Source organism: Canis lupus, chromosome 23, assembly GCF_003254725.2.
Source record: "Canis lupus dingo isolate Sandy chromosome 23, ASM325472v2, whole genome shotgun sequence".
Classification (NCBI taxonomy): Eukaryota; Metazoa; Chordata; class Mammalia; order Carnivora; family Canidae; genus Canis; species Canis lupus.
Genome location: NC_064265.1, coordinates 28,560,908 through 28,569,458, shown reverse-complemented (window position 1 = coordinate 28,569,458; position 8,551 = coordinate 28,560,908). Strand labels below are relative to the sequence as shown.

Genomic DNA, 8,551 nt, shown 5'->3' with positions numbered 1-8,551 from the left:
TATAAACAGGTTTTTTTTTAAATTAAAACAAGCATAGAAAGATGTTTTTGAAAGTCAGCTTATTAATTTTAAACCATTTGAAGACAGAGGAATCCATGAGTCCAAACCAATAATAAAATAAGTAAATGAGAGAAGGGAAAACGGTTACTTGCAATAGAATGTAGAATGGCAACTTTCAGGGAGTAGGGCAGGAGTGCCAGAGGTGGAACATTATCATTTTAAGACCAACATGATAAAGACTGTTTTGGATAAGAATTGTCAATAGACACTAAATCAAAGGAGGGTGGGATAGATTTTGATGGAGAACAAGATATATGCATGACAGAGTAGCTCCCCGGAGATTATTAGTTGAAAGGAAAAATACCAACTGTAGAGTGATTGCCAGTGATCAAAATTAACATCGCCAATGAGGGACAGATGAGCATCATGTATCACCAGCTATAATACATAGGACATAATGTCCGTTGTGTAATAGCCCAGCTGAGAAGGCCTAACCTGAATCTAATCATTAAGGAATGTCAGGCAATTGCCTCCAAATGAGCAAAAGGACTGAATTCTTCACAAAATGTCTAGTTTTATAAAAGATGAAAGAGGAAAAAGACTGAGTACAAATACCACAATTAAGAGATTAAGAGACATGACAACCAAATGTAATACCTGATGCTAGACTGAACCCTATGTTGGAAAGAGGAAATACTGAGCCAATTGGTAAAATTGGAATATGAACTTTACGATATTGGGTCAATGTCAGATTTACATTAATGGATCACCCTACTGTAGTAATGTAGGAGAAATTTTTTCCCCCTTTTTCAACCTTTTTTTCTTTCCCTTTTCCTTTTTCTTCTTTTTTCTCTATTTCTAGGAAATGCACACTAAAGTATCTGGAGATAAAGAGCCACGGGGAATACAACTTACTCTTAACTGTTCATGAAAAGGTTCAGGAGAAAATACTTATAAAGATGATAGCTAGATGACAGCTAGGTGGTAGATAGACGATAGATAGATGATGATAGATAGATGATAGATAGATAGGAGATACAACTTTATGATAGATGATAGATGATAGATGATGATAGAGCAAATCAGCAATAGCTGAATCTGGGTAAAAGGCACATGGATGTTCTTTGTACCATTATTGTAACTTCCCCATAAATTTGAAATTCTTTCCAAATAAAAAGGCTTTTTTTTTAAAGAGTATACACATTTATGTGAGGTTCAGGAATATGCAAAACTCAGAGATGATGTGAGAGGTCAGGACAGAAATCTGGGCCTTTCCCCAGCTGCCCGGCCGGAGCCTTCTGCCTTGGTGGCCGCAGCCCTGGCCGCCAGGGAGATGGCCACGAACTTCTCGGTACACGAGAAGATCTGGTTTGACAAGTTCAAATGCGAGGATGCAGAAAGGAAGTTGTAGGAGCCGCGGAGCGGGAGGCCGGCTCCTCGGCCAGGAGAGCGGCCCGTGTGACCCCGGGGGTGGCAGGAGCCAGAGAGAAGAGCAGCCCAGGCCGGGGTGACAGCAGCCTGCAGGCGTCCAGGCGTCGCGCAGCATCTGCAGGGGGCGGTTTCCAAGCCACAGGCCCTGCCGAGCGCCTGGAGAAGAGCTGAGACCGCTCACCCACCCACCCACCGGGCGCAGCCCCTCAGACCCAGCAGTGTCCCCCATGGCCAAGCGGAGCCCCCGGCCAGGAAGGCGGCCACTGCCTTCCTGGGACGACCAGGACGATGCCATCAGCCTGTTTGGCAGTGAGGAGGAGGAGGACGAGGACGAGGATGAGGAGGCGGCGCTGGTGGCCAAGTCCTCCATCCTCCTGGGACGATGAGACAGACATGGCCCAGCTGGAGGCCTGCGTGCGCCATCCAGTTAGACTAGCTGACCTTGGGGGGTGGGGGGGGGTGTCCTCCAAGCTGGTGCCGGTGGGCTATGGCATCCCCCAAGCTGCAGATCCAGTGTGTGCAGCACGACAAGGTGGGGACAGACCTGCTGGAGGAGGAGATCACCAAGTTCCAGGGGCACGTGCAGAGTGTGGACGTTGCTGCTTTCAACAAGATCTGAGCCCCAGCACTGGGCCTGGGTGTGCGAGGCCCTGCAGCCAGTAAAGACTGAGATTGCAAAAAAACAAAACAAAACCTGGAGGTTACCTCTGCAGAGAGGGGAGAGGATACCAACTGCAAACGAGCTCACAGGAGCCATCTGTGGTGCTGGAAACATCTCATATCTCGATCTCAGTAATGGCTATGTGAGTGCATATATCTATATGTAAAAATGTTGTGAATTGTTGACTCAAAATGTGTGTACTTATACACATTATACCTTGATTATAAATTAAATTTTTTAAAAATGTGATTGGGAGTTGAGAGCAAGAAACCTGTACAAGAAAGGATAGAACCAGGAAGTGAAGGACGCACTGAAGGAGGTGGCATGATACCAGGAAATAGTTCAAAATTTGCCTCAGAGCCTTCACACATGAAACAACTAAACGATCTTAGAGTTCCACAGAACCACATGCAATAGGAGGCTATAACTTACCCATCCCCGCTGAAGGAATTCAGGTCAGAAAGATCCGCAAGGAGGTGGGTTAGGAAAACTCCAGGGAACTTGAACTGAGGCTTGGCCCGAAATGTGGGAATTGGAGAAGAGTGTACACTATACATCTTCCTAATTTCCCTTCTTTGACCATTTATGTAAGTTTACATTTGTGAGGCCTTTCTCTGAAACTGGTTGGTCTTTTTTAATGCACAGATACAGAACTGAAGAAAGCCGTACCTATGGGACAAAGAAATAAGTGAGTGTATGTCATCTCCCTGAGGAGAAGTTTCTTAAGGGACTCCTGGGTGGCTCAGTGGTTGAGCATCTGCCTTCAGCTCAGATCGTGATCTCGGGGTCCTGGGATCGAGTCTCACATCAGGCTCCCCTCGGGGAGCCTGCTTTTCCCTCTGCCTGTGTCTCTGCCTCTCTCTCTCTCTCTGTGTCTCTCATGAATAAATAGATAAAATCTTTTTTAAAAAGAAGGTTTTTAAAAGGACTATGATGATAGATTCTCAAAACCTGGGGCTGCAAGAGAAGGCTGGCAAGACCCATGTCAGCATACTTCATTAGATCTACGCTTCTGGAGGAGCCTCTCCCATGTCCTCAACACTGTGCTAACTCTGGAGACACCAAGTGTGCTGCTCCCAGCACCTGCCCTTGAATTGCCGAAACACTCATGGGCTTATGTAACAAAGAGGCATATCACAAATGGCCAGTTGGGACCTCTCATCAGCAAAGTTAAATGAGATCACATTTTTTTCACCCCCTCTGCTCCAACACATAGCAATGATAGTCAAAATACAGTAAATTGGTATAGCCGGGTTCTGCAACAAATAAACCAGAAAAGAGGGAAGAAGTGAACAACATAAAACAGAGAACAAACCGAAGCATAAGTCTCTTAAGACATGGATAAGAAAGAAACTGAGAGTATGGGGTTACAGGGACCAAAATGCTTGGACCAAGAAGGGAGACCAAAATGGAACTTGTTACCTGAAGCTAGAAGAAGGCCTTTACCATTTCAATATCCTCTTCAAATGAAGACAGGGGAAAAGAAATAAAAACAAAACTATGTTGTCTATGGCATTTTATGTGTCAGAGATTACAGCCTAAGTTTTATAACCAAGAGATATACCAAATTCCCCCTGGCCCAGTACCTGGATGTGCAACATCTCCATTATCACCAGAGATTAGGATCTTTTGAAATCATTTTAAAGATTCTATGTATTTATTCATGAGAAACATAGAGAGAGAGGCAGAGACACAGGTAGAGGGAAAAGCAGGCTCCCCAGGGGAGCCTGATGTGGGACTCGATCCCAGGACTCTAGGATCATGACCTGAGCCAAACGCAGATGCTCAACCACTGAGCCACCCAGGCGTCCCTTGAAATCATTTCAGACTAAAACCCCAGAAATGAAGTAGAAGCAACTACAAAACCATCAGATGAAGACAGGTGAGCAATGAGGTAAAGATAGAAAGAGAAAATACATTTTTAAGAGGAAATAAAATGTCTCCCTTTCAAAACCAAAATTCTAAAAAACACAAGAAATCAAATACTAAGAAAAAGCCAATGCGATCAACAATCAGAATGAATCCCCCCAAAAGGAAATTAAAGTTATAAACAGTACAACAAAAATCTGAACATTAATGCATCCAGCATGCTCAATGAGATGACTAAAATTTAAATTCTATTCAACACGGAAACAGACGGAAGGGAAACGAGAATGGATTGCTCTGTCATGGCATGGTGTGCTCCTCACAATTTAACTCAAAGTATGTAAAGCACATACAAATAGAATTACAAAGGGGAAAATCACAGATCTGTGATCATAGTACAAAATGACAAAATTTGAACGTATTTCTATCAGGTATGTTAAACTGATAAAGAAGCAAACAAAAATCATGAAGGACACAGGAGATTTGAGCAACACAATGAACGAGTTTAATCTAATGGATGTTTATAGAGCCATTACTCCTCGGCAGCACAAAACTCCCTCTGGACTCCTCTTGGCGTTAATGAATATTTTACTCTCTTTTGGGAAATTCATTCCAGCTTTAGTCTAGATGAGGGTCCTGCCATTTCTCCCTTTCCTGCATCAGTGCCAATAAGAATAGCTAAAATTTACTGAGCCAGGCCAAGGACTAACTACCTCGTTGGCTAACTTAATCTTCAAACTCTCAAAGGTTGTAACTTTCCAAAATGGAAGCTACTGGCCAAATGTGACCCTTGAATAGTTGAAATGTGACTGGTCTCAATTGAGATGGGGTTTAAACATAAAAAACACACTGGAGTTCTAAAACTTAGTACCAGCAACAACAAAAAAGCTAACCATTAATAGTATTTATGGGCACAGACAACTTCATCTGCCCAAACACACCAGGCTACTTACTCTGTGACTATCATGGAGCAAGGCAAAAAAAAAAAACAAGATCCTTCTAAAATTGTGTCTGAGAACAAATAAAAATAAACATAAGTATTTACCTCTCCCAGCTCAAATAATTTTTGTTCTTTATTAATTTTTGTTCCTCTCACCTCTGAGTGATAAAGATTATAAAGGTGAGAATCACTCTCACTCTCAGCATCCAACAGAACAAAACCACACTTTTTCTTTTTTTAAGATTTTATTTATTCATGAGAGACAGAGAGAGAGAGGCAGAGAGAGAAGCAGGCTCCATGCAGGGAGCCCGATGTGGGACTCGATCCCGGGTCTCCAGGATCAGGTCCTGGGCTGAAGGCGGCGCTAAACCGCTGAGCCACCCGGGCTGCCCTTTCTTTCTTTTTTTTTTTTAAGAAATGGTTTATCATTTCCATTTTTTGTATAAAACAGATGGGAGTAACCCAATCAACACACAATTGCTGCCACATGGGAAGGTGTTTTCATCAAATTTCCATTCAAAGAACATGCAAATGTTTCTTTTATCACATCTGCAGTAACTATGCTTTTCCATTTAACTGTTTTTAAAAATCCGCATGTCCCCATGAGCCCTCTGTCCCACTCACAGGAAGGAAGAGGATTGGTTAAAACAACTCCTTAAGCAGTTCTCTGCTGACCCCTCTTTGCAATCATTGATTCATGGAGGTGACAGTTCACGCCACCCCCGGCCACACCCCGGCCACGGAAGCCTTGGGAAGGGAATCTGAGCCTCACCACCGGGGTGATCGGCTTTGCTCTGAGATGGTGCAGGCCTCAGCCGCCAACCCACAACCCACGGGTCGGTAGTGAGGCACTTCAGCTGGCGTGGCTGTGCGTGGCTGTGCAGGCAGCAGCGGCCACCCCTTCCGTGGCCCCTGGTGTGGCCCACGGGACCCTGTAGCCCAGCTCTTGCCCCCCCTCACCCTTTCCAGTTTTGCCTCCAGCCCTGGTCTCCTGCTCTCGCTCCTGCCCAACCACAGCCACCAGCGAAAACCGTACTTCTTTGAATTCTCTCCCAAACCATCGACCAGAGTTCAAATCCTGCGACAACCGCCTCCTAATACCCTTTGCCGAGATGCCTCCTGGCCCTGTGTGGAGTGCTATTTCTCTCCTTGCTGCAATCCACTAAATTAACTGTGTTCACCAACAGCCTATTCCTGATGGCCTTTAGCTGGAGGGCCTTGGCCTCCAGCAGATTGAGGCACTGAGAGACTAAGTAGCTCATTTAAAGTCACGCAGGTTACAGGGCTACCATCGCTCCTCTTCCACCCCGCTCGTATATCGGGATCTCTGAACATCACACCCAAGAATTAGGATGTATTCAAAAGCTCCCCACCGTGTTAGCCAGCCAAAGTTGAGAAACGTTGGTGGAGATACGCCTACCGCAGCACATCTCAAACTTTAACATGTTCATTGATCCCCTGGGAAATCTTGTTAAAATGCAGATTTTGACTCAGTAATTTGAGGTGGAACTCGAGATTCTGCATTCCTAACAAGATCCCAGTAGATGCTGATGCTGCTGTTCCAAAGACCGTATTTTGAATCACAAGGTCTAGAAGTCCCTTAGAGCTGTTTTTCCAGAAATGTGCTTTGTTTCTCTATTTAAAAAAAAAAAAAAAAACTTATTTATGCATTTATTGAGCACCTATAATTCATTAAGCGCTGTGCTGGCTGTTGGGGTTCCAGTCATGAACCAGACAGGACGTGTCTCTACCCACGTGAGCTGACGTTCTAGGGACTCAGAGGGAAGTATCACGTGCAGTTGAAGCCGGGAGTTGAGTTTAGGGACCTAGGGCCCTACTTCTACTCTAGCTTGGTGATGTTGGCGATCAGGACCCTGATATCTTCCCTTTGGTCTTCAGCGTTGTGTTATTTTATTTTTACCCTAAATAGTAGGAATTTGGAAATCATAGATTTATTCCAGATGTATTCATTTGCTAAAGTAACTGTCATGTTGGGAGGCCACAACATATTCGAGGTTATGAGAACAGGAAGTTTGTTGTTAATAAAAGACCAGCAACTGTAATAGAATTTAAAAGTAAATTATTTAGCATCCAGGAGATAATCCCCCCAAAGATTATCACAGTTTTAAAGTAGGTCAGCTTCTGGGGACGTGTCTCTAGACCATACTTATAATAAGTGAAACTCAAATGTTTCACTGCTCTTGCATTTGAATGGTTTTGACATGAAATTTTAATTTGTCTTCAAAAGTCATCGTATGTCTGCTGCTGGGAGCTTGGGAGATTTGTTAACCCTTCCCCGGAATGTCAGAATCGCAGAACCAGTTTCTTGAAAGCTGGGATTTTCTTTCTCTTAATGTTTGGTCAGTTGTGTGGGGTGAAAAGGAGAAAAGCAGTCCTTGACACCCGAAGGCTGGCCTGGTGCACAGAACATTGCACCACACGGTGCTTCTCCGTGACCCTGATGGATAGAGGCAAAAACGAGAACGTTCTACAAACACGTCTGAACACACACAGAACAGGAACACTGTCCAAACCACAGAGATGACCACACATCCCGCTATCCTGGCTGAGAGGAGCGACCTCTGCCTCGTTGCCAAGTCCTGCATTATTAGCCTCCCTTCTAGATAAGATTTATTAAGCATCTGACCGTAGAATGCCCCTAGTGCCTAGTAGCCGCTGACAGTTGACGAGCCCCCCACATTCCTGATTTCATATCCCTTCTTCTCTGACCATGACTTCCTTTTTTTTTTTTTTAAAGATTTTATTTATTTATTTATGAGAGACACAGAGAGGGAGGCAGAGACACAGGCAGAGGGAGAAGCAGGCTCCCCGCAGGGAGCCCGATGTGGGACTCAGTCCCGGGTCTCCAAGATCATGCCCTGGGCCAAAGGCAGGTGCTAAACTGCTGAGCCACCCAGGGATCCCCTGACCACGACTTCCTATTCCAGCTCAGACACCTTATCTCAGAGGCATCGATCCCGTGGCGGCAGGGCTGGGCTTTCCATCTTCCCCAGGCCTGGCCTCAGCCGCTGCACGTTGCTGGAGAAAATCACCGCGCTGGGTTGATCGCTCCCCCTGAAGTTCGGGGTCACCAACGTCAGCGGCCGCTCACACGTGGCTTCAGGGTATGGGACAGATGGAGCAGGGTGCGTTTCCTGGTGGTGACCCCAAGCGGCCTCAAAATCTAAGGATGGGAAGAGCAGTTTGAGGTAGAATTGAGAGGTCCTGAGGGAGAAAATAAGGAACAAAGGAGGATCAGGAATGGGGATGTCATCTTCAGAAGCACTGGCTTCTAGTGGAAGAAAGTGGTATTTTGAATGTCTCTGGAACAGAAAGGAGCAAATCCCTGTCTGGAGCATGACCTTTTACAACCCATCCCCCAGGATCCCAGTCATCCTATTTATGAGCCCTTTTATGATATTTCAGAAGGAGGTTCATTTAACAAAAAAGTGCCACCAACTAGCTTAGTGCTGTGGTTTGCATGCAGGGGGAGTGGCCTAGTCTCTGGAGAGCCCTGCCTCGCTGTTACCAAGGCCGTGGGCAGGCGTGGAATCTTCCTCCCCCCTGTCCCATAAGTCCTCCGCCACATCCTTTGTTCTGTCCTTGGCTCCCACCTCTCCTATTTTTCCCTCCTACCTTGAGACATTCTAGAA

The 8,551-nt window shown here is 45.3% G+C and overlaps 1 pseudogene; it reads left to right on the top strand.

The window, feature by feature from the left end:
* The first annotated feature begins 1,471 nt into the window (after window positions 1-1,471).
* LOC125753388 (elongation factor 1-delta-like) lies at window positions 1,472-2,341 on the top strand (annotated as a pseudogene).
* Window positions 2,342-8,551: the final 6,210 nt, after the last annotated feature.